Genomic DNA, 26,969 nt, shown 5'->3' on the forward strand with positions numbered 1-26,969 from the left:
CCTGGTTTGACCTAATATGGCTTTTTGTATCAAAAGCATTGAATTAGACACAAATTGGCAGCAGTCAGTATATGGTGCTTATTACCATCTTTTTTTCCTATCAATTTCTTCCCTTAAGGTTAATTGAACTTTCCTCACGTATGTAAACTAGAACAATTTTTTCTTCCGAAACGAAGCTTGCTTGCCCAATTGGTTTCTTCAGGCTTTTCCCCCTGAAAGCTGTTGTAAGACCTCACTCATTTTCTGTAGTGCTGCTCCTAAAATAAACTTGTGGCACCTTAGAGACTAACAAATATATTTGAGCATAAGCTTTCGTGGGCTTTAACCCTTCTGCTGATAGCTCATCTCAATTGATTGGCCTCTTACAGTTCATATGGCTACTTCCACCTTTTCATGTTCTCTGTATGTATAAATATCTTCTTGCTGTATGTTTCCATTTATGCATCCGAAGAAGTGGGCTGTAGTCCACGAAAGCTTATGCTCAAATATATTTGTTAGTCTCTAAGGTGCTACAAATAGTCTGTATCCACAAAAAGAACAGGAATAACACGGCTGCTACTCTGAAACCGCTCCTAAAATCGTGAGAGAGAACAGCAGACTCAGCTTCTAGCCCTATGCTTTACAGTGATCAAGAACATACCGTGGCACTTTGGTCACTCCTTTAGATTTTTCTTGTACAGCCCCGTGTCACACTGGCTTGAGTGGCTCATGATCAAGAATGCCTACCTCAGGGCTGATGGTCAAAAACAGGGCAGACACCCCAAACTGTGGATGTGTTCTATAATTACATTTCACCAAATGTGAATTCCTGGCTCACTATACCAGTCTTACAATATTGCCAACCCCAAATGTTCTAAAAATCAGGCTCACCAAAAATCACGAGATTATGTAAAAACAAAAGATTTGGTGTTTTTTATTTACCTTCTGCTTTTTGAACTTTTAGGGTGCACTTGGTCACATTGTGAAGCTTTCTCCACAGCCACAGGGGCTAGAAATTTAAAGAAAAAGGAAGAATGAAGGCTGAAATCATCACACATCCCCTTGACTCCAGGAGCAGGGACTCTAAGGAAAACAATTATCATGAGACTCATGACAAAATCATGAGTGGCATGGGGCCAGGATTCATCACTGAATTTGGCCCGCTGGGTGGATCATTAGCTTCCCTGGCCCAGGCTGGGTACTAACTGGGAGTGCAATGTGAATGCTGATGCTCGCCCTCCTCTTCCCCTCCCACACCCCAGACCAATCACTTACCCCAGGTTTATTGCTACCCTAGATCTTACACCTGTAATAAACTATTTAAAGGTTTATGAGCTAGAAAAAAGGAATGAGTTATTTATAGGTTAAAACAAGCCGACATCTACACACAACTGAATTACTATCTAAATCCTAAGAGTGACAGAGATCTGTCAATTCAAAGTGTCTTTCAGGGTAGACCAGGAGGCAGCCTCTGGGGATCTCCTGTTTCAGTTCAGAGCAGTGTGGCCCTGTCAGAGTTCAAACAGCCAAAACAATGGACAATTTTTCCTGTGACTTTGTTTTATTTCCTTCATTCAGCTTCCAAGTACACAGGTTGAGCTTTCTTGCAGGTAGCATTTCTCAGGGGTGGGTAGGGCTATTAACCAATCCTTTGTCTTGCAATATTCCTTGATAGTCCTGCTGGATATGTGGTGGGACAGGGAAGAGCAGATGATTCTAATGCCTGAGTTCACAAATTCAGAGCAAACATTTTCAAAGTTATAAAGCAAAACTTACATACATCCTTATAGCATGGAATACAGCCGTTACAAGTAAGGTTCATTGCATGCAGCAATTTACAAGCATTTCACAGAGTCTAAAAACTACATATGTTCTTATAAGATTAATCTCTATTTTGTCCAAAACTAACATACAGGTGAACTGCTCTGATCTCCAGCTATGAGTTTATCAGTTTTTAGCTAATGTTGGCTGCCTAGGCATCTAGTGTGTCAGCATCATACCAAGCAACTTCCTTCTCCTCCAACTTGCTGCTTAAATGATTTGACTTCTGCAAAACCTGCCACTGGTGTACAATTTCTGCTTCACGCCCAAACTTTTGTTATTTATGAACTATTAAGTGCTCTAAACTGAGTGCAAAGGGGCAGTTATGCTATGCCTCTACTGCTCATTGTTGCATGGTGGGAGGGGGTGAGTTGGAATGTACAACTTTTTTTCATTAGCTAATCTATTATTTTTATGTTGACAGTGATAAGGGGGGAGGACAAATAGGAAGCAAATGAGCAGAGAAACAACCCAGAAATATTACAACAAAATGAATCATATGTAGCCCACACTAACAGTCTGGCTCTCTATCTCTACTAGTGACTGAACCTCAGATGTTTACCAGGCGACTGAATTAATGGAGCTGAATCTTTCAACTCAGGTAATAGAGGCTTGTGGTTTAGATCCAGATGTCCTGGGTTCAATCCCTGTTATCAGCGATTTACCTAGGTGTGTCATGTTACATCTACATCATGATAAAAAGAAGAAAGCTTGGAATATCTAATTTATATACTATGTAGAGAATTTCAGGAAAGTCACCACATTATTTCCTGTAAGTGATCCTATCAACAAACAAAAAAAAATGTGTATGCAAGAAGTAAGAGGGTGAGGGAAGGGGAGGGAGTGGAGAGTTTTAAAAAAAAAAAAAAAAAAAATTAGGCCTGGGTGTTTCTTCCAATCTACAGGCAATTGGGATACTTTTTTTCTCTTGCCCTAGTATGATTTTAAATTGAATAGATGAATTCCTAAAGCCAGGGAGCCACATTCATCCCGGGTATAAATCCACGTTAATAGAGATTAGGATGAATTTGTCCTAAGATTTAGATGGAAACTACAGCCAGATCATTTGTTTTATTAAGCAAAGGATGAGCTCATGAGTCATTTCAATATAATTACCATAAATCAGTGCTCAGAGCCAACTGTCAATGTTTACATTACAGTATTTTATATGAGAAATGAATACTGTATATGATTCTGTTGATGCTTAGACAATCACTTATTTTAGCCTATTATGATACTGGAAATACTAAAGCTAATGTTTTCAAATTTGGGTGCCTTATTTGGGCACTTGAATTGGCGTTCTAATTGTCTTAGTCACAGAGTTTAAGGAAGAAGGGACCACTAGATGATCTAATCTGACACCCCCCTGCACACACATTACAGGCCACTAAACCCCCAGCAGTTACCCCTGAATTAGACTAAAGTATTACAGCCCTCTAGAAACTAAACTATTATATGGAAGCTGCATGTCTTACGTACCTCTGAAAATTAGGCTACTTCATTGGAGGTGTCTAACCTTAAGCCCAAATTTGGGAAGACTTGGCTTAAGATCATACAAAAATAGCAAGCTATGACTTTAAACATGACCAACAGTTTTAAAAGCATCCTTCCTTCCATACCCTTCAAACTGAATTCCTAAGGGCTTGGCTACACTTGCAAGTTAGAGCACATTAAATCAGCCCTGGGTGCCCTAACTCCTGAGGTGTCCACACTGAAGGCACTTAGAGTTCCTGGACTCTGCAGCTGGAGCGCTCCTGGTAATCCACTTCCACGAGAAGCATAGAGCTTGCTGCACCCTGACTGAAATGTCTGGGTGTCAGGGTGGACAATGTGTTGCATTACTGCGCTGTGATTGGCCTCCAGAAACGTCAAATGGCCACTCTGGTCATTGTTTTGAACTCTGATGCAGGCATGCAGATATTCCCTTTCAAAGCTCCATTTCTGACAGCCAGCATGCTTATCTGCTCTGGGACAAAGCAAACCATTACTGTGGAATGCTCCTACTACCGAGGTGTGGGTGTGGGGTGGGCGGGGAGAGAGAGAGAGATGGGGGAGGGTTGATGTCAGGGTTTCTTCCTGTTGCTGTCTGAACTTACAAGACAGCATGCTGACACACACTCTGCCCCCCAAAACACACTGTCTCTCCCCCCACATACACACAACACACTCCCTGTCACACTCCACCCCCCAATTTGAAAAGCATGCTGCAGCCACTTGCACACTGAGTTAGCTACCATAATGCACTGCTCTCTGTGGCGTTGCAAGAGCTGCTAATGTGGCCACACCATTGCACTTGCAGCTGACAGTGTAAACACACGGCAGCGCTTTCCCTGCTGTGGTCTCCGAGGGCTGGTTTAAGTCCCGGCGCTCTACGTCTGCAAGTATAGCCATGCCCTAAGTGAAGTGAGAAGTGAGCCTCCCAGCCTGGGTCATGGGACCTGGGGTTACGGGGGTCATGCTAGCACTCTAAAAATAGCTGTGTAGAGAGCACTTTGACGTTGCAGCTCAGGCTCTGAAGCCCCCTAGGCTGCAGATCCCGAACTCCAGTCAAAGCTGCAACGTCAAAGCGCTGTTTACACAGCCCTTTTTAGAGCCCCACAACCCCAAGGCTGTTGACAGAGGCTGAAAAGCTTGCTGCTGGGCCATTTAGACATACTCTTAGGTGTCCTAATCAAGATTGGGGCTCTGCTGTGCTCAGTACTCTACAAATGCCAGGGAAGACACCATCCCCCAACCCAGAGTTTTGTAGATGAGACAAGCAGTGATACAGATTATGTAAGAGAAATGTCAAAGGTGTGTAACTATTTTTCTCCATTCCCCCTCACCATACACCATCCCTGTCCTGATGCCCCTGGCAATTTGTTAGTCTCAAACATCCTCCTTCTCTGTTGGCCTCTCCACAGAAATAGCTTCAGGCCCAATAAGGGGGAGGAGGAATTAGTTAAGACTTGCCAAAAATGTCTGTGGTAAAGTAGACATGATAAGGTAAAGTGAATTACCCAGAGTATTATAGGACATGCTCCACCTGTGATTCCTGTTCTTGTCAGTGGGAGTTCTCACTCTTTCTCTAACACATGCACACGCATGCACATACACACTGTTGTGATGCTGTAAAACAAAGCAGCAAGTTCCTAGCATGCAGTCCTATGAGTAGACTTATTTTTGTTAAACCGAACAGTCCCTTTACAAAAGTCTACCAGTTAAATACTTCAGCTTTGTCTAGACTGGAATTTAAAGGTATTTTGTTAAGCCATGTCTACACTAGCACTTATGTCAGCAAACTTTTGTCGCTCAGAGGGGGTGAAAAAACACCCCCCAAGCGACATAAGTTTTACCGGCGTAAGTGTAGTGTGCACAGCACTATGTTGGGGAGAGACGCTCTCCCACCAACATAGCTACCGCCGCTCGTTGAGCTGGTTTTATTCTGTCGACAGGAGAGTTCTCTCCAATTAGCATAACACGGCTACACGAGCACTCTTACAGCAGCACAGCTATATCAGTACAACTGTGCCCCTATAAGCTTGTAAGTGTAAACATAGCCTTAGCTAGCACATTCTAGCTAACATATTATAAAGGTCTAGAGTGAGCAAGGCAGTATATTCTTTAACATATACTAAAGTAGTTGAATTAAAGCTCAGCAGAAAGCCCAGGCTTCAACTCAACCAGCTAGCAACTATGAAAATCTACTCAGTCTTGTCTACACTGACCAGGGGTTCTCAGGACAAATTTTTTGGTGCCCTCAGAGTGCGGCCACCAACTCTTGCTGGTGGCCGCTTTCACACTTTTTCCTAAAATACTTAATTAACTTTAGGAAAAACAAATAAATATCATAGAATCATAAAATATCAGGGTTGGAAGGGACCTCAGGAGGTCATCTAGTCCAACCCCCTGCTCAAAGCAAGACCAACTCCAACTAAATCATCCCAGAGAGGGCTTTGTCAAGCCTGACCTTAAAAACCTCTAAGGAAGGAGATTCCACCACCTCCCTAGGTAACCCATTCCAGTGCTTCACCACCCTCCTAGTGAAAAAGTTTTTCCTAATATCCAACCTAAACCTCCCCACTGCAACTTGAGACCATTACTTCTTGTTCTGTCATCTGCTACCACTGAGAACAGTCTAGATCCATCCTCTTTGGAACCCCCTTTCAGGTAGTTGAAAGCAGCTATCAAATCCCCCCCATTCTTCTCTTCTGCAGACTAAACAATCCCAGTTCCCTCAGCCTCTCCTCATAAGTCATGTGCTCCAGCCCCCTACTCATTTTTGTTGCCCTCCGCTGGACTCTTTCCAATTTTTCCACATCCTTCTTGTAGTGTGGGGCCCAAAACTGGACACAGTACTCCAGATGAGGCCTCACCAATGTCAAATAGAGGGGAATGATCACATCCCTCAATCTGCTGGCAATGCCCCTACTTATATAGCCCAAAATACCGTTAGCATTCTTGGCAACTGCTGCCTAGCCATTCGGTCCTTAGTCTGTAGCAGTGCATGGGATTCTTCTGTCCTAAGTGCAGGACTCTGCACTTGTCCTTGTTGAACCTCATCAGATTTCTTTTGGCCCAATCCTCTAATTTGTCTAGGTCCCTCTGTATCCTATCCCTACCCTCCAGCGTATCTACCACTCCTCCCAGTTTCGTGTCATCTGCAAACTTGCTGAGAGTGCAGTCCACGCCATCCTCCAGATCATTAATGAATATGCACATAGCACCTCCAAATCATTGTAATTTATTTATTGCTAGCTAGTAAATCTGTTGTGAAAAGTGATATTAACAAACATATAAATATCACTTTTCATAGCAGACTTACTCAGCCTCGGCAAGCCTGGGGACAAATTAAGCCCTGGATGGGGGGCCAAGGGAGGCAGCGGGGGGCTAGACCCTAAAGCCCCACCACCAGAGTCAAGGCCTGCTGCCATGCAGCTGGAGCCCAGGACTGGAGCCTGGGACTGGAGCCTGAAGCCCCGCACCCAGAGCCTGCCACCCCGCCACCCCTGGGCTGAACCCCAAAGCCTGAGCCCCATCACCCCTGGGAAGGTGGAGAACCCACTGGGTGCCTGCTCCTCCAGCTTTGTGCCCCAATTGTCTCCAGAGGGTGGCAGGGCCCAACACCTGCTGGCAACCCAGGCAACCCAACACCAAGGCATGGCATCCAGGAGCAACAGGGAGGGGAAGTGGCCACTACTTTACCCCCCCTCCCCCCAGCCCAGGAGGCTGTGGCCACAAGAAAAGTCCCTGGTGGCTGCATGTGAGAAACACTGCACTAGACGTTTAGGACATGTTATCTAACACATTCTAACAACTCACCTTTAAATCTTGATTTTGATAAAACTTTAAATTCTACAGTGACAGCACTATAGAAAGGCTAAATCGCTGTGCCTAACACACTACTACTTACAAAAACACACAGTTGGGGAAAAAAGATCTTTGAATCTTTAACACCACCTCCATTCCTTCAATTAAGGTCTAAGACAACTCCAAATCCACATCTTTGCATCCTTCAACTGAGACTTCAGCAAAAAGCGAGAACATATAACACTTGAAATTCCTTATTTTCTACATAAGAAGGGGAGGCAGGAGTCAGTAGATGGGGGACATATTTACAAGTGCAAATAAGTATACAACCTCAAATTTGTTCCCTTCTGTAGATTGCCTTTTAGAAGGGACAGTCTAGGTTGTAAAGATACCATCTCAGCTATCTTAAAGATAGAATGTTTTAGAAAACTTCTTCATTGTGTTATTGTCAATAGTATTGCTTATTTTTAAATCTACCACTTTCTGAGTGAGATTTTATTGTAAAGAGTATATGTGATCACTAGAAATAAAGTGACCCTAAACCAAATCCTTTTTCTGAAGGTTGGAAAAGTTCAATTACTTTTTTTTTTAATTATTATTCCATTTTCACATGCCTCTGTACCTCCAGTTATTCCAGGACTGGAACCAGAAGTGTTGAAATATTATGAAACAGTCTGTTCTTGTGGTACTCCTGACTTGACCAAAAGAGGGAAGTACCAGGCATCTGAGAGCGAGAGAGATTTCCATGAGATTTCCAGCCCTATTTTAACAATCAATTTGAACAAGTTTTAGATAAGTATCCAAACTTTAGGATGCTTATACAAACTGAAACCAAGATGTTGAGGTTAACTTGTCATTGGTTAACTATGTCATTGGTAGATTCCGGGATCATTTCAATAATCATTTGCCAAGACAGCAGTGAGGAGAAAGAGATTTTGAGATGAAGTAGTGTTGTCTAGCAATTAGAACAGAGAATGGGACATCTGGACCTATGGAATCTATTACCAGCTCTTCCACTGGTTTGCCAACAACAAAAAGAAGAATTTGGCCTAAAGCGAGGTTAATACAACATTTTAATGTATTTTTGTTCATCTCTTTTCTGTTCTATGTTATACAGTTTCTTATACTGCCCTCATCACTGTAGTATCTGAGTGCGCTAAGTGATGTGCCCAATATCTGTCACATGTGTGTAATACTCTCTCACCTTTTCCCCTTGAGGAGAATTGTGGGTGTTTTGTTTTGGGAGGATTTTGTCATTTGTTTTTTATTTTGACAATTGAAATTCACTTTTAGTTACATAGGCTAATGCTTCCTCATGCACTAGTAAACAATCTCAGTAATATGACCACTCATTACAGTGTTTTGTCTTTAGATCTGTGAGAAGAAATGGCCAATTTTGTTGTGTGGATTGTAAAATGCACAGACTGTGAGGTAGTAGTAGTAGTAACAGTACAGTGTACTGTTACTACTACAGTAGATTGTAGTAGTAACAGTACAGTGCCCTTCCAGGGGGAGGGATAGCTCAGTGGTTTGAGCATTGGTCTGCTAAACTCAGGGTTGTGAGTTCAATCCTTGAGGGGGCCACTTAGGGATCTGGGGCAAAATCAGTACTTGGTCCAGCTAGTAAAGGCAGGGGGCTGGACTCAATGACCTTTCAAGGTCCCTTCCAGTTCTAGGAGGTAGGATATCTCCATTCTATGGCACCTTCCATGTGAGGTCTCAAAATGCTTAAAGAACGTTAATGAATTGCTTCTAACCTGTCTCATGGGGTGGTAAATATTATTACACCCACTTTGCCCCTCGCTTCTGTTCGATGAAACCGAGGCCCAGAGAAATTAAACATTTTGTCCAAATTAACACAGGAAGGCTGTGGTTGAGCAGAATATAACCCGGGTTTCCTGATTGCCAATCCTGTACTTTAACTACAAAACAATTTGTCCTGCCAAATTATGTATTATTCAAACCTACATCCTTAAAAATGAGATTCGTGTGGGACTGTAATACAGGGTATTTGCTAATTTTAGAGCCTTTCCATAATATATATAAAAATTATCAGTTTCTCCACTCCCATGAATGATAATACTGCGTTGGCTATAAGCATCTTTGTTTTTTTCCTCTCACATTGTGGCTTAGAATTACAATGTGACAATTCACAAATCAGTGGGTGACAGTAAATGTCACGGTTAACACTAGCTGGAATTGTAAAAGGTCATTTTTTGTGTGTGTTAAAAACATGCTGGCTAAATTCTGCATCTAGCAGAAGGCATTTATAAGTTCTATTGTTTAAATCATTATTTCTTTCATTATGCAGTGATTCTGTGTCTGATTATTTGTTTACAGAAGCATAGGAAACCAATTAATCGAATTAAGCTCAAAATGCAAATTCCTAGTATTACAGGAGGAGGAGGATAAAATGTTCAGTGATTTTTGGGTTGCAAATTGTCACAAGTTAGTCATGTTCACTTCGCTGATGAATCTTCTGATTAACTGTATCCTCATCTCTTTCTTCCTTACTTGCATCTGCTGCGGGAGCAGAGTCAGAGTGAGCTATTTTCCTGATATGTATCTACATCTGTATCTCTCTTTTATCAGTAGTAATAATTGGATCTTGAAATATTTTGAGGTGCAATTTTAGTAGAATGTCAAAGCTCGTAAATTTTCTGCAAGTGCTAGAAACCAAGATGTAGCAAGGAACACAATGTGATTCAGCAATTTTATCTTATTTATCCTTGAGACATCAGGATGTATTATCCTCATGTCACAGGTGGGGAAACTAAGGCACAGGGAGGTTAAGTGACTTACCCAGAGTCATAGAGGAAATGTGTGGCACAGCCAGGAAGATCTCCTGAATCTCAGGCCAGAGCTTTAGCAACCGACTATCCTTCCTCTCAATCAATTCATAGGAGGGGAGTTTTCAATCTTTTTCAGAGTGTGGATCACATCCTATTAGAGATTGCCTTATGGACCACCATCATTTCTGTTCGTAGTGGCACAGCAGACCTGTAGCAACTATACATATGAAAAAGTAATATTAGAAAAGTATTTGACGCACCTGTGTTTTCTTTTAATGTGGTTGAGTAGCTGGAAACTGAGCCAGATTTTACTTCAGTGGAGCTAAGTCAATTTACATGTGACCAGCACCATGTCGCTAGCTAGCTCTCTGTTGACCACCAGCAAATGCGCCAGGGACCACAGTTTGAGAACTGCTGTCTTAGGACAAAAGGTATCTTGCTACCATTCTATAAGAGAGCACTTAGTTGTTGGGGAGCTGCAGAATGAAACAATGGCACTGTTAATAAGAAATTCACCGAACATTTGTTAATAAGGAAGTCATAATTTAACCAAAGATAAAATACCTTAAATGTCTACCCTTCAGTCTTCCACTCATTCATGTTACCCTGGAGCTCATTGGTAAAATTTAGAATCTCTCTAATGAGACAACTGAAGAGTGTGTGATTGAGGGTGAGGAAATATTTATCACATTACAGCCTTTTAACTTTCTATTCCTTTTCTCTTGATCGTTTCAGCCCTTACTACTAGAGCCCACCAAACTCCCAGGTTTGAATGCCCCTGAACTTCAAGGAAGTCTGGATCTGGATCCAAACTGTGCAGCTAGGACCCATTTTATGAATTCTAATCTCATCTATTTAAACAAAAACCCTCCTTTCAACCCTCCCAGGTCTTGCTTATAATGAGAATTTTAGGGAAGTCCCCCACTGTTGTTCTAGCACTAACTATCAGAGTGCCACTGTAAATTGGCCACCTCTGCTTTTACTACTAGCATATCATCTAGGCCTGCTCTGAGTAGGATTATATGATGCTATGGGAATAATGTCGGTAGCTGATCTATGTTGGGATCTTTATTTGAAAATGCACTAGCACCAGAATTTAGCCAAAGATTTCTTTATTAATCCAAAGACCAATGGGCTTTTATAGCTATCCCAATGTGCAGTCTAATCTTAGCTGTTATATCATTGTACCTAGGTTTAGCTATCAATCATAAGTATTGATCAGTTACTTACAACAGGACTAGGCCTGGCATGCTCAAACCCATGTTGGCTGGCTGCAACTGGACAGGCTGACACTAGCAAATGGCCCCATCTATTCTTTCCACTTTTGTATCTTATAATAAACAAGCCTACATGCCTATCACTCAGTGTCAAGTCTTTGTCAAAACTGGTTAGAACCATCTTTAACCAGTGGGCTGGCAAGTGCCCAGAGGTTTCCAGGACTCCCCTGACAATATTTCACTTGTCTCTATCGTATCTGCAAATGTCCCAGTAGTTTTACTCCCATAACTCATTCCTTTCTGTTAGTACCTGCTAACAAATGTGCTAAGCTTTGTTTCTCCTTTTTCCCAACAAAGCATGCTTGCTTAATTCTCAGCAGAGCCAATTAGCCCTGTGCATTCCTACAGTCTATGCCAACACTCCCACAATGGCTAGTGCCCATGGAATACACCAGTGCTGCAGCCAATGGTGGGAGATTTCCATAGTATTCTCATTGTAGATGCAACCCTAGATTCCATGAGCTCATTTATTCACCCAAAAATCTAGGCACAAGCACCTCTCTCCCACTTCCACATCTACATGCACTGCCTGTACCCTACACATCAAGGTCTGAAGCCTTTTGTGATGTTTCTGTATAAATGGCTATACAAAAACAGTCTCGTATTACTTTGCTTTGATTCTCTCTTGAGCTCAGTTCAAATCTGTTAATTTTCCTTTTCTCCTAGCCTGAATTCTGATTGTTGGTTTCCTCTCATCATTTTAACTTGTGTTATTTGTTATGAAATGTACACAAATTAAAAATGTCTTCAGTTTGCACATTTTTATGTTTCAGACTTGGGCACATGAATACAATTCTTTGTCTGTTAATACATCAAGCGTATATCTCTCATCAATTGCAGCTTTCTTTTAAAACCGTACCACATTATACCAAAGGGAACGATTAAGAAACAAAAAGAACAAACAGGAAAAAAAAGAGAACTGATGACTAAGGACAAATCTGATCCATGCAGGTTTTTCTTTCCAAATGTTACATGAGTGCCAGCTCAAATATGCCTATTCCCAAATTGTCAAGGAAAGGGAAGCTAAACTCAGAGACTCTGCCCAACTGATCCCTATTCTTAACTATTAAACATTCAAGCACTTGATGTGAGAGAAATTGGGTCTATGGTGGAGGCAGGGAGAGGAGGTTCATGAGTACGTTGTTAGTTTAACTAGGATTTTGGTGCTTTTGAAAAAAAAAAGTGGATAAAAAATGTAGAAAAGCCACTTCACAAATGATTTGGAACCATCCAAGTTTGTACAGTGCCAAGCCAATTGGGCTCCTGGTTCACCAAAAAACAGATAATGTTGACATTTATGTTGCCGTACCTCCTCTGCTGGGTAGTGGTGTGGTTTTGGTTTTTTAGAAAAACAAATGATTTCGATTTCTATTTTTAAAGAGAAATGTTGGGAAATATTCTCTTTAATAGCAATTTTGTATGTTTGTCAGATTCTCTGTATTTTTCTTCCTTCATTCTTTGTTTAATTAAATTTGTATTAAAAAGGATCAGGGAGTTTTATTGAGCCAGTGCTGCCCTGGGAATAATTCAGTAATCTATAGCTAAATAGTTTAGGATGCAGTTTTCAAAGTTGTATGGGGGATTTAGCGATTAACTTTAATGGAAGATATGTGGCTAAATCCCCTGCATATTTTGAAAGTCTCAGTCCTAATCTTTTACAGGATCTAGACCTTTCCTATTTTAATATTAGGTTGCAGTTTTGGACCATCCTGGATTAAGTGCAGAAGAGACCCTCCCCATTTTAATATTGTGGGTTTAAATTATGTTATAACTCAACATGAGTGAGCGGTCACAAACAGTGTGAGCCTGTCAGAGCTGATGCACTTATTGCTGTTTTTAAAGAAGGACTTTTGTACTAGGCCAAATTTGAAAAGAGGAATATTTATGCAGAACATAATGCATTGTCCTAGCAGTGTCCCTTATTCACATCTGTGTTAGGAAACATTTGTGTTTGAATAAAGCTTTCAGCCTTCTCAGTACTGCTTTTCTATCTTCTGGAACCTGCATTGACGTCATAATCCTGTGTTTAGGATACTACAGTCTGTTGAGATGGAAACAATAGTAGGGCAGGCCATAAATTCAAATGAGCTATGGGAGAAAAAGGAGGAACTCACTCATAGTAACTATCTCCAAATGAATCACCTCTAAATAAGAGCCCCATGCTAGCTATGTGACCATGAACCCTTTTAAGCCACCTTGGCAATTAAGGGACATGAGTGATTCCCTCAAGCCCTACGTTCTATAAACTGAGGGTATAAATATCCTGTACCTTGAAGCCATCACTCAATTCCTTTCTGTCTCCAGGAGTCTTATTTGCAGGGTCACACCGAGGTTTTGGGGGCCAGGGAAAATCTGAAACTGAGTCCCCAACCCTCCCAAAAAGATTACCATGAGAATGAAGAGTTTAAGAAGAGGAGAGGGGATGGGGGCAGGCTCAGAAAGGGCCCAGGTGAGTGGGGCTGCTGCGCTCCCAGCAAGGAGGGGACCCTGGGGAGGGTGTGAAGGGTCAGAGAAGGTCTAGGTCTGTAGAGTCATATGTCTCCCAGTGGGTATTGGGGGGTGGGGGGGCTCTACCCTGCATGCAGCCAGGGGGAGCAATTTCCCCAACTCTGATCCTACCTACAGGCTCCCACCCTGGCTTGTCAAGATGATACCAGTGGCAGCAACAGTGGGATCTATGCCTGGCAGGTGAGTCACTCCCCACACTTTCAATGGTAGGCACCAAACCTGAATGGCGTGCAACCCTGTGCAGCAGACTGCAATGTCACACATCACATTTGGCCCACCCACCTCTCCATCATTTTGAGGGCTCTCTCAAATGGCAAGGCCAGAGGCAAATTACCCCTTCTTCCCCCCAGGCACCTCTGGGTGGCCATGCTTATTTGGACCTGGGCCCCAAAATGGAACAGGCAATGCATCTCGGTGGAGACAACACGTTCTGAGAACAAAAGTTAGAGCTTTCAACATGGTTATGTTTTTACCAGCTATATTGGTATAATTATACCACCATAGTTAAACCAATATAAATCCCCCGTTGACACTCTTATTCTACAATAAGTCGCTTTTTGGGTTTGTTTTGCTTAAACCCCTCCCAAAACATGATAAGCTAAACCAAAATAAAACTCTCTTATACCAGAATGGGTGAATCCACACAGAGAGTAGGTATAATGATAGCACTTTAAATTCACACCTTAGTTTATACCAGTATAACGTCCACATGTAGATAAGCTAGCTGTCTGTAAGTCGTCCCTTTTCTACTTCCTGGTGTGACTGAAGCACTGCCATCTAGCAACTAGCTTGTGCTTTTGAGGCGGTGTCCAGAGAACAGTGATTCATGACAGTGTGAGCTGAACTCCACATAGGAACCCTGCAGACTCCACATAAGGGCAGATTGTGTTTACATGTGAAGAAAGGTGCTAGTCCCCAAGCTGAAGGAGCCTTGAGATGTTCAAGCACAGGGACATTAGCCAATTCGGAACAAGACTGAATGTATAGTCTTATGGTCTACGCAGTTTTTGTCTGGAATAACTATGTTGATTAGGGGTATGATTTTTTTTAAATTGAGATTTTATATATATAGATTAGATAGATCATTAAAACTTCTGGTGTGGATGCAGTTATATCAGCATAAAGGACTTTCATATGCCACTATAGCTTATTCCCCTTCCCATACAGGAATAAACTAAACCAGTAGTAACAACAATATAACTTTTGTGTGTAGACAAGGCCTTAGACCGCTTTTGAGCTGAGATGGTCTGCCCTCTAGATTTTTCTCCAGAGATCAAAAACAGTCTGTCTTTCTAAATGGCTTAATCCTGAGTAAGGAGCAGCTAACAGCTCTTTTGACCTCCAGAGTTTGTAACTTTGCCTCGCCACGGTGAAAATGCGGCTTTGGGAAAAAACAAGAGGCAGTGACACATTAATTTAGATGAAAATCTGATACAACTTTGCACAGAAATTGGGGGCAAGGTTTCTGTACCACCTTATTTGTGGAAGATGGTTAAAAAGTAAGTTGGTCAGCACGGCTCATAACTTCAAGGTTCTCTGGAAGAGAGGTAGTAACAGCAAGACCCTATGGCCCCAGAGGGCTCCTCCATGACTGAGTTAGTTAACACCAAATGTAAGTACCAAAGAGTAGGCCTCCTAACAGAGAGTATAAGTTTGTAAGAACTTTTAAAATTAGTTTTGCCATAGGATGAAAAAGCAGCAGGATCTCTTCTCAAAAAAATGCAGAAAGGCAGAAATCAGAGAAAGTCTGACATAGCTGCATTTGGACAAGAATCAGAGTCAAAGTCTCTGTCTTAAGCAAACCTTTAAAACTGGTTCTATTTAGCAGCAAAATACCTCCTTTCTGGGCTCTGCCAGGACTGCTCTGGGGTCCTCAGATAAACACAAGCAGACGTGGTGTAGAAACCCACCAGTCAGCCTCTTGGGGTAAGCATCTTAAAATACAGGAAAATTATACATCCTTCCTCCTGGGAACAGAGATCTCAACTCAAGGGAGGACTGACTACAATGGACTGTAACACCCTTCATGGAAGTTGAAGAAAGGAGCATATGTTCTAGGAGGGAATAATTTGGAAGGGGCACCAGGAAGTCAAGTCAGTCTGTGTGCACACGGCTAGAAGGCTAGCTGCAGTCACAGCATGTCTGTAAATAGTTCTCTTAATAAAGAGCCAATTTAGTACAAGAATGGGGTCCTTTCATGAGATTACCCAGTACGTGAAACAGACTTACTCCTGATTTATACCACTATAACTGATCAAAATATGGTCTATAGCCTTTTAAGCATGAGTCTAAATCATTTATGACTTGACTTTCTGTGGTACTAAGTATCCACAACTTCTATTGAAGTCTATGGATGCGGTAGGTGCTCAAAACACTTCTGAAAAATCAGGTCATCTGGACTTGTAAAAAATGACTGGCACATTTAATTTCACTGGTCCCAGCTATCTCCAGAATTGGGGGCATAAAGCTACCTTTTAACTCTCTGCCCCATCATGTGGTCTCAGTATTGTTCTGGAGCAACCCCCTGACCCTCATCACATGAGCTGAACCCTGATCTGGAGCACCTGAGATATCAGCTCCTGATGGGTCTCTGTCATAATTTGCTCATTTGCAAAATGAGGATTATAATACCTACTTCACAGCAATGCTGCAAGGCTATTAATTTATTCTTGAAAAGGACACTGAGCTCCTGGGCTGGAAGGCACTATAAAAGTGTTAAGTATTACTATCATTTATTTATTATACACTGGAAAACCTAGATTAGTAATAATGATAACCTCTGATGACACATGATAAATTGCTCGAGGCTTAAATTGGACATTCCAAATTCAGGTGGTTTCAATAGATCAGCTGTAGAGGAAGGAGAGACACGTTTGTGTCCAGGAGTCAAAATAAAGAGAAGTGAGAGACCAGGTGAGCACTCAAGATGTTTGTACGTTGGAGATTGCCCAAAGGAAAAGAGTAGCTAGACCGAAGCAAATTCTAAACATTCCCTGAAGTTTAGGTCAGGGAGGAAAAGAGACACTGTCAGAGGGTGGTTGGCCCCTGTAACTGAAATAGATCCAGCTCCTCTGTGCCAGAGCAGGGGCTCTCATTAGGCCAATGAAGGGAGAGGGACTCTGCCTGGGCTTTAAAGAGTCAGAGGGAAGTTCAGGTAGAACAGAGCTGAGTGTGAAAAGGAATTGGCTAGGGGAGAGTGAGCCAGAGAGAGGGGCAGGAAGTAGGAATGTCAGAGCACCGCGGGAGGGGAGGCAGTGAAAGCCTGAGTTGCAATGAGGAAACGGAAAAGCTGCTGTTGTTGGTTGTTTTTAAGTTTGGGAATAAAACTGGGACTAGACAGTGGGTGTGGCAGTGAGTCACCTGGCAGTGGGGAGATGCCGTTCCTTATCACAGCTACCTTCCAAAAATCTGACAACATGTGGGTGGCAGAACAGGCCCTTAGCACTTTTCATAGAGATAAATGGAATGGGGAGCAGAGATTACTTGTTTCAGCCATGCTTGCTCGCGGGCCAAGGAAAGACTAAATCTAGCCTGTCCCTTGAGGCATTGATGGGCTGATTTTGAGATATGTTGAGCACCCAGAACTTCCATTGGCTTTAATGGGAGTTGGATGGCATCTCTGAAGTCAGAAACCACATCAAAAGTGTGTTTGTTAGTCCCCTGGAGTAGGTGGCTTTTGGTTTCCTTAAACCCATTTACTTCTTTTACATATGTTGGTTATGTTTTCAGAGAGAATTTCTGATTAATGTGGTAGTCCCCATAATGGATGTAAAAGTAAAGTCTTCTCAAATAGGGGGGCTTGAGTCTCTTCCACTGATGCAGGATGTTGCAATCTGTGCATGGGGGCAGGAAGGAGGAGAGGTGCAGGTAGGCCCCAGGGGTCTGTCAGGAAGGCAGACACTTTAGTACACTTAGGGCTCAAGAGGACACCCCCCACCCAGAGATGGCTTGGACACTAGACTATGACTCTTCTCTCTCCATGGCTGTCTATTTCTGGCTGTGGGAACCCACCCAATGAAGTGTGGCTTACAGGCATCTTGAGCCATCACACCTCCTGGCTCTAGGGCAGATTTTCCATTGCTAGCAATTTACAGCCCCTTCACTGCAGGGAATGAATAGCGTCCAAGTCCTCTATTTGTTTTTATTTTTTTACATGAGAAATGGAAATATTTGAGATCCTTCCCCTTCAATAGTAGCTGAGCTTTGGATGGCTGAAGGGATCACTTAGGACAAAATCTCTAGCAAGGATGGTTCTGCCTTGTTGTAAAGCTGAGTCAGGAAGCACAACGAACACAAGAGGAGATAGCACATCTCTTGAAATGGAATTACTGTTGGCTTCACGCTAGTCACACTGCTGATTGATTGCTCTGCAGCAACCCTCGAGAGGAGGATTTTATAAATTCAAAAGCATGAAACAAATTCAGAGTGGATTTAAAGCTGGGATTTTATTAAGTCAAATATTTTAGTGACTTTAATTCTCATGAATTGTCTATGATTGACAGCTCTGGGCAAACACTCTGGTTATTCACAGAACAAGTGACACACAAACAAAGCAAGCTTCCCCACACAGTCGCTCCCAATCTACGACTATGCCTTCTACAAGCCTTTGTCCAAATTGCTACCCAGTTGGCAGTCTCAATTAATGGTCTGATGGGGCAGTTGGTGTGCTGTAGATACCTGGAAGTGACCTGGGAGCAACAGTTCACTTTATATTGCCCATCAAATTCCAACAACATTTGGCCCCTACATTATGCTGCTGGACGTGAACCTGTGGTGAAAGGCTATATCCCATTGCTCTCCATTTTAAAGCTTGTTTCCTTTCAAAGATTTTTATAAAAAATTGATTTGAACAATATTCTCTCAGCTATTTCTTTGCCCCCAGCACATCTGCAGTATAACTACCCCAACTATAGCATTGCATTCCTAAAAAGTTTGCTGCTAGCGACTTATACATGTGTGAGCTGCTAGCCCTTCACAAATCTGCCCCTTCCTGTTCTTGTGTCATCTCTTCCCTGTCCCTTTCGCTTTGCCAGTGATGCCTGCCTTGCTCCCACCCCATTTGTTCACTTCTTCAACTGCCAGCTGCTTGCATTCTTCCATTTCACAACCCCCGTCATGGGAGGAGCACTCTCTTTGAATAGATCCATAAAGTCACTAACCTCTTTCAAATCCTGAAGACTCATTTCTACTGTAATGTGTGCAAGAAGTTAGCCAACCAATAATGGTGGGGTCCATGGGGTTCATTCGGGCTGCTCAGCAGAGGCGGTGACTCAGCCACAGGCAGATGACTGGTAGGGATCTTGCCGCAACCCTAGTGCCATCAGATAACCTGAGCCGCTCTGCCCCCTGCAGCTGTGAGCTATCTTTTTTTCCTCCTGGATCCCAAAGGCCAGCCTGGGATGACTGCAAGTAGCTTTAGATCTTTAGGAAATATTAGTGACAAGCTTTCAGCCCTCAAGCTTGGTTTGCATTGGTTACATTGCATATTAAGCAGCCATTGCAATCCACTCCAGAGGTAGCTGCAGTCAAAGTGAAGTGACTTCTGGGGTGAAAGGTTCAATATAAAAGGCATATTATTAGCCCATTCCAGCAGTAAAGGATACTAGGGCTATGGCTACACTAGAGAGCTTGCACCAATGCAGCTGCACTGCTGTTAACTCTCTGTGTAGCCACTTTAAGCCGCTGGGAGAGAGCTCTCTCGTCAGATTAATTACTCCAGCCCCCCGCAAGCATAGGTGCTGGAACTAGGGGTGCTACTACACCCCCCTGGCTTGAAATAACATCAACAACCAAAATACATGGTTTCCACCTTCAGCACCCTCACTATAAAAACTGTTCCAGCACCACTGCCCATGAGTGGTGGTAGCAGCTCTCCCGCCAATATAAGTGCCGGTGTGGACAGTACTAAGTTATGTCGCTCTGGGGGGAGGTGTAATTCACACCCCAGAGAGACATATCTTATATCTACTTAAGCTGTAGTGTATCCATAGCCTGAGTCCTGCATTTCAGAATCTGGGATTTGATTATCTTCAAACTTGCATCTTGTGTAGTAATCGACACCTATGCTAAATGGATGTAAAATGCCACCATTCTGATTTAGTAGCACTTTACACCCACTTAGCATAGGTGACTGCACAAGCTGCATGGCAATAGATAATCAGGTCCCTTTACTGCTGAGTGAACAGGAGCAGCAAGCGGAAGGATTTGAGGGTGTGCGAGAGGCAGATACACCTAACAAACGTACTCCAAACTTAGGCCAATAACACTCCCACCAAAAAAACCCACCCCAAAACAAACAAACAAACAAACAAAAAAACCCTGCAAGAGTAAAATTAATGCAGGCAGAAGTCCTGCAGCAGAATGGGGGCTATCCAGTTTATTGCACTGAATGCAGCATGCACGATTACCCACCGTGTGGGCAGGTGGCGTATCCATGCATATGGTGCAAGCAACTCATGGCCCTCAGAGACGAAGTAGAGGTTTGTGAGGCCAGAGTAGGTGAACGGAGGAGCTAAGGGAGAGAGAGGTACATAGACGAGACTTTCAGGGACACAGTAGAAAGTTCCCACCCCTAGTCTGACAGCCTGTGTGATGTTACGGAGGATGAAGGTCTCAGGGAAGGAGAACATCAAGCTGGAACGGAGGGAAACAATCGCATAGTTGGGACCCTCCTTCCAGATGATGTCATGATATCATCTTGCACTGAGGATAACCCTTCTGAGCAGGTGGTGTGGGGTGGTGCTTGTGTGCACCCGGCCAGCAGTATTGCCTAGTGGCAAGTGTCCAGGATCACTTTGCCTAGAGGCAGCAATTCACAGCAGCATCCACAGTGAGAAGGGCCACTCTGCCAAGCAGCTGTAGTTCCCCAATGGCGGGAGTCAAGGGCTGCTCTGCCTAGTGGCTACCGTCCCCAGGGCGGAGGGGGAGGGGAACCCAGACCCACCCTACTCCACCAAGTTCCAACCCAAGGCCCTTCAAAGCAGTAGGCCATCTATGTGGCTTACAGTCTGGTACCCTTACTCATGCTCCCTGGGTAACTTCCTATCCCTGTTTCCTGTATCTCCATCAGTGCCACGGCTCTGTCTTGGGATACTTCTTGGCTTCCTCCCAGGAGCTTAAACAGGTGGGATAGGTTCCACCTAAACCAAAACAGAACCAGATTGCTGGCATATAAAATTAAAAAGTTTGCAGAGGAATTTTTAAACTAAGAAAGGGGAAACTCTATATCCTAGTAAAGAGGAGAGGAAAGAAGTTGGTAAAGTACAGGTAGGAGCTAGTGAGGAACAGTTAATGGTAAACGAGTCCCCTTTAAATATAACAGATGAAGGCAAGTAGCTAAATATTGACAAAATGTACAAGTGCTTATATACAAATGTTAGAAGTCTAAATACTAAGATGGGTGAACTTGAATTCCTGGCATTAAATGAGGATATTGATATAATAGGCATCACAGTAACTTGGTGGAATGAGGATAATCAGTGGGACATGGTATTTCCAAGGTACAAAATATACAGGAATGACAGAGTAGGTTGTGCTGGTGGGGTAGTGGCACTATATCTAAAAGAAAGTAGAGAGAGTCAAATAAAGTAAAAATCTGAAGTGAATTGAATTGTACCATAAAAATTCCATGCTTGAATAATAAGAGTATAGCAGTAGGGATATACTACTGACCACCTGACCAGGATGGTGACGGTGACTGTGAAATGCTCAAGGAGATTAGGCTACAAAGGCAGAAAACACAACAATAAGATTGCCATGGTAAAATTATGCAAAATTCACAGTAAAAAGGTACAAAATCAGTGTATGGTCATGGGGGAGGAGGGGTAAAATGCCAAAGCCAGATCTGGTTGGAGTGGGGTGAGTAAAAATATACAAAATCAAGGTATGGTGGGAGCTGAGGCTGAAAGCCTGAGCCCTGCTGTCCCTGGGTGCTGATTGCCAGAGACAAAGAAGTCACAGAGGTCTGTTGAAGTCATGAAATCTGTGACCTCCATGACCACATTGTATCCTTAATAATGGGGGATTTCAAGTATCCTCATACTGACTGGGAATATGTCACCTCAGGACAGGATGCAGAGGTAAAGTTTAGACATTAAATGACTGCTTCTTGGAGCTGCTTGTCCTGGAACCCACAAGGGGAGAGGCAATTCTTGATTTAATCCTAAGTGGAGCACAGGATTTGGTCCAAGGGGAGAATATAACTGAACCACTCAATAATAGTGACCATAACGGAATTAAATTTAACATCCTTGTAAAGGGAAAAATGCAAAAGAAACCCACCACAATAGCACTGAAGTTCAAAAAGGGGAACTACACAAAAACAAGGAAGCTAGTTAAACAGAAATTAAAAGGAACAGTCACAAAGGTGAATTGTCTGCAGATTGCATGGAGACTATTTAAAATTGCTATAATAGAGGCTTATACTAAATGTATACCCCCAAATCAAAACAGAAAATAAGAGGACCGAAAAATGTCACCATGGCTAAACTGAAGAGTAAAAGAGAAAGTTAGAGGCAAAAAGGAAGTTAAATCTTTGTGAGGAAAATAGAAAGGAACATAACACCTCTGGCAAATCAAGTATAAAAGTATAATTGGGCAGGCCAAGAAACAATTTGAAGAGCGACTTGTTAAGGACACAAAAACTAACAGAAGCAGGAAGCCTGCCAAACAATCAATGTGGGCACAGGGTGATCAAGTGCTAATTGAGCGTTCAAAGATTATAAGGCCACTGCAGAGAAGCTAAATCAATTCTTTGTATCCGTCTTCACTGCAGAAGATATGGAGGAGATTCTCAAACTCTGCCATTCTTTTTAGGTGATAAATCTGAGGAATTGTCCCAGATCAAGGTGTCAATAGAGGAGGTTTTGGAACAAACTGATAAATTAAACAGTAATGGACACAGGTGTCGACTTTCATTTTTCTAGGTGGGTGCTCCACCCCGTCCTCCCCAAGTCCCCCCCCCCCCGCTCTGCCTCTTCCTGCCCCGCTACACTCCCTGCCCCCAGCACTCTAACCCACCACCAAACAGCTGATTGGCAGGGGCTACTGGTGGCTGAGCACCCACTATTTTTTTCCCCATGGGTGCCCTGGAGCACTGATGGAGTCATTGCCTATGGTAATAAATCACCAGGATCAGGTGGTATCCACCCAACAGTTCTGAAGGAACTCAGATATGAGAGTGCAGAACTTCTAACTGTGGTATGTAACCTATTGCTTAAATCGGCCTCTGTACCAGATGACTGGAGGATAGCTAATATAACACCAACTATTTTTAAAAGGCGCCAGAGACGATCTTGGTAATTACAGGCTGGTAAACCTAACTTCAGTACCAAGCAAATTGGTTGAAACTATAGTAAATAATAAAATTATCAGATACATATAATATGTTGGGGAAAAGTCAACATGGCTTTTGTAATTGAAATCATGCCTCACCAATCTATTAGAATTCTTTGAGTGTGTCAATAAGCATGTGGACAAGGTTGATCCAGTGCATATAGTGTACTTGGACTATCACAAAGCCTTTGACAAGGTCTCTCACCAAAGGTTCTTAAGCAAAGTAAGTGGTCATGGGATAAGGAAGGAAGGTCCTCTGGTTAAAAGATAGGAAACAAAGAGTAGGAATAAAAGGTCAGTTGTTACAATGGAGAGAGGTAAATAGCAGGGTCCCCCAAGGATCTGAACTGAGACCCTGTGGTGTTTAACATATTCATAATTGATCTGGAAAAAGGGATGAATAGTGAGGTTTCAAAATTTGCAGATGATACAAAATTACTCAAGATAGCTAAGTCCAAAGCTGACTGTGAAGAGTTACAAAGGGATGAAATTCAGTGTTGATAAGTGCAAAGTAATGCACATTGGAAATAATTCCAACCATACATACAAAATGATGGGGTCTAAATTAGCTGTTACCACTCAAGAAAGAGATCTTGGAGTCTTTGCAGATGGTTCTCTGAAAACACCTGCTCAATATGCAGTGGCAGTCAAAAAAGTGACCAGAACATTAGGAAACCATTAGGAAAGGGATAGATAATAAAACTGAAAATATCATAATGCCTCTATATACATCTGTGGTATGCCCACACCATGAATGCTGTGTGTGGTTCTGGTTGCCCCATCTCAAAAAAGATATATTAAAATTGGAAAAGGTGAAGAGAAGGACATCAAAAATGATCAAGGGTATGGAACAGCTTCCATATGAAGAGAGATTAAAAAGACTGGAACTGTTCATCTTAGAAAAGAGACTATAGGGGGATGTGATAGAGATCTATAAAATCATGATTGGTGTGGAGAAAGTGAATAGGGAAGTGTTATTTACCACTTCCCATAACACAAAAACTAGGGGATATCCAATTCAATTAATAGGCAGCAGGTTTAAAACAAACAAAAGGAAGTACTTCTTCATACAATGCAGAGACAACCTGTGGAACTTGTTGCAGAGGCTATAACCGGGTTCAAAAAAGAATCAGATCAGTTGATGGATCATAGGTCCATCAATGGCTATTAGCAAGTGGGACCCAACCCCATGCTCCTAGTGTCCCTAAACCTCCAAATGCCAGAAGCTGGGACTAGACAACAGGGGATGGCTCACTCAATAATTGCCCTGTTCTGTTCATTCTCTCTGGGGGACCTGCCATTGGACACTGTCAGAGAGAGGATACTGGGCTAGATGTTGGCATAATAAAACCACCTCCATGAGCGGTGGTAGCTATGTCGATAGGAGAAGCTCTCCCACCAACATAACACTGTCATAAGTTCCAGTGTGGACAGTGCAATTTATGTCGTTCGGGAGGGTGGTTTATTCTCTCCCCCAAGCCAGGTAGCTTATGCCGACATAAGCTATAGTGTAGATGTAGCTTAACTGCCCTGGCTAGGATATTCTGAAGAAGTGCTTGTTAAAATAGGTATGTGTGAAACTTAGGAGAAAGAAGTGAAAAATAAAGCACAAACTTTGCCAGTACCCGTCACCCTTGAATATCTCAAGTGAAACAAGAAGAAAAAATGATTGTGATTTGAAAGGATTTTACATCAGGAAGTGATTTTGTATCTGTTGGCTTTCACTACAGAATTTTTAAAAACCTAAACAAAGTAGACAGAGGGTCAAAGCCACTCAATTAGATGCATTCAGAATAGGAGAAAAAGATTCTCAACAGCCTTTCATTTAGATGCTCTGTGACAAAGTCAGACAGGCCATTGATGAGCTGCTAATCGCCTGCTGACAAGCGCTTACAATAGGAGAGTTCGGATGCTCTGTACATTATAGACCACAGTTTGTACTCATCAACAGGTTCAATCCAACAGAGTGCAGAGCATATCTGGTGAGATGCTGAGCGCCCCTGCTGATCTCTCAACATCTTGCAGGATTGGACACAACATCTATCTTGAGCTTTACTCAATGACACTACGTTCTCTTTGCGTGTAAAATGGGGCCTTTTCTCACAAACTATTTTTTCATTTAAAGTAAACAAAAAATATTTGTTTTTATATTTTGCTGTACAGGAGGGTAACAAATCACTTACAGTGAAACTTTGGGTGGAGAAATGAGTGGGCTCAACACCCAGGCGTAGCTCTTGTCACTGGGGACTTTGGGAAAAAAGGGAACGTCTACTTTCTCTGTCCCCCTTTTCTTAACGCTTTCCCCCTCTTCTTCTCCTCTGATCTTCCCACCCACTTCTGAAGTAGGGAATGCCTAACATATGCAGGCATGTGCACACCCACCCCCTCAGTATGGCGCCTCCCGCCCTTTTGATCCATTTCTTCTGCTTTATTATTAGGGAGTGCTCCTGGGATCAGATGCCTTCTTCTATTACTTGGGCTCTAAGGTCTTGCCTACTGGTGTACTTTGGTGTAAATCATACCTACGCCTGGGGATTTGCACAGTGCACCTACACCAGTGGCTAAAATCCCTATGTTGATCAGGGAAATAGGAACTCACTAAATACAAGCAATCCCTAAAACAGCCAGGATTGAATATGGAATCTGTGAAAGCTGCGAGAGACACAAACCTGGGATCAGAGTAGCAGCCGTGTTAGTCTGTATCTGCAAAAAGAACAGGAGTACTTGTGGCACTTTAGAGACTAAAAAATTTATTGGAGCATAAGCTTTTGCGGGCTAAAACCCACTTCATCGGATGCATGCAGTGGAAAATACAGTAGGAAGATATATATATATATATACACACACACACACAGAATATGAAACAATGGGTGTTACCATACACACTATAACGAGAGTGATCATTCAACGTGGGATCATCCTGGGATCATTCATCCATGCTCATGTCTCTCCAGGAGAATACTACACTAAAGTTTCAAACAAACAAAACATTTTAATGTTTAACTAGTATTTCTATGGAGAGTTGTTCTCACAGCTCAGGTGACAGAAAAATCTCATTTCACTGTACCCTTGATCCATACCCTTGATCATTTTTGGTGTCCTTCTCTTCACCTTTTCCAATTCTAATATATCTTTATATATACCTTGTCTTCCTTTGACAAGTACTGTAGCAAACAAACACTTTTCAGAAGCTGTATGTTTCACTGTAAATACACAGAGGAAGTTTTTGCTCTCCTCCCCCCCCCCCCCATTTAGCTAGCTAGCTCTTCTATTCTCAATGAAGTTTAAACTGTGGCCAATTTCTTAATTTCCACAGCCATACAAGAATACAGAAGATTTACACTCCTTTGGGGTCTGGGAGCACAGTCAGCCCATATTACTGCTGGGAGATCGCCTTCTTTCAAAATAATTTATGGCTTTTGGCTTTCAAATCCACCACAATTCATGAACAAACTGAAGAGTCTAGTCTGGCAGCTACGGACAGGTTGGGATTGTACAATGAGAGAAAAAACGCTTTCAAACTCGCTCACAAATCCTGAGTCAGACTGGAAAGGCTTTATACATTTTATGTTGTTGCTGTAGTAACCATTTCCTCACTCCACCCAACCACAGTCACTGCTGCTGTGTGAGCAAACAGCTGGCATGACAGGACAAGCCTAGATAGGTTGTGTTTTCACATCAGGTGAACTTCCCAGCCTCTTTAAGAGCTGCTGATACTTCTTGTTGTTGGTATCAAAACCATTTTCACTTGCTTGGAAATGTTATTCTGGGGACAGAGGTGTTACAATAACTGCTCCATAAAGTCTACAAGCCTTTATTTTCTACGTATGAAGTTCCCAGACTTTTTTTTCCTGTGTCCCCCCTTCTCCATGAGAGTCACATAGCAGCCTACCCCAACTCCTACCTGTCCAGGGCAGAAAGTGCCTCATTGAGGGGAGTGGGCAGCAGGACCCAGCTACCTCCATTCTTG

General features: G+C 42.6%; 1 long non-coding RNA gene across 1 annotated transcript; it reads right to left on the reverse strand.

The window, feature by feature from the left end:
- Positions 1 to 927: 927 nt before the first annotated feature.
- On the reverse strand, positions 928 to 26,969 carry LOC128827096 (uncharacterized). The gene is made up of 4 exons (XR_008442935.1): positions 26,904 to 26,969; positions 9,892 to 10,098; positions 7,712 to 7,849; positions 928 to 988 (listed from the first exon to the last, which is right to left on the reverse strand). It is a non-coding gene; the product is annotated as an uncharacterized LOC128827096 (long non-coding RNA).

Source organism: Malaclemys terrapin, chromosome 1 (genome assembly GCF_027887155.1).
Source record: "Malaclemys terrapin pileata isolate rMalTer1 chromosome 1, rMalTer1.hap1, whole genome shotgun sequence".
Lineage (NCBI taxonomy): Eukaryota > Metazoa > Chordata > Testudines > Emydidae > Malaclemys > Malaclemys terrapin.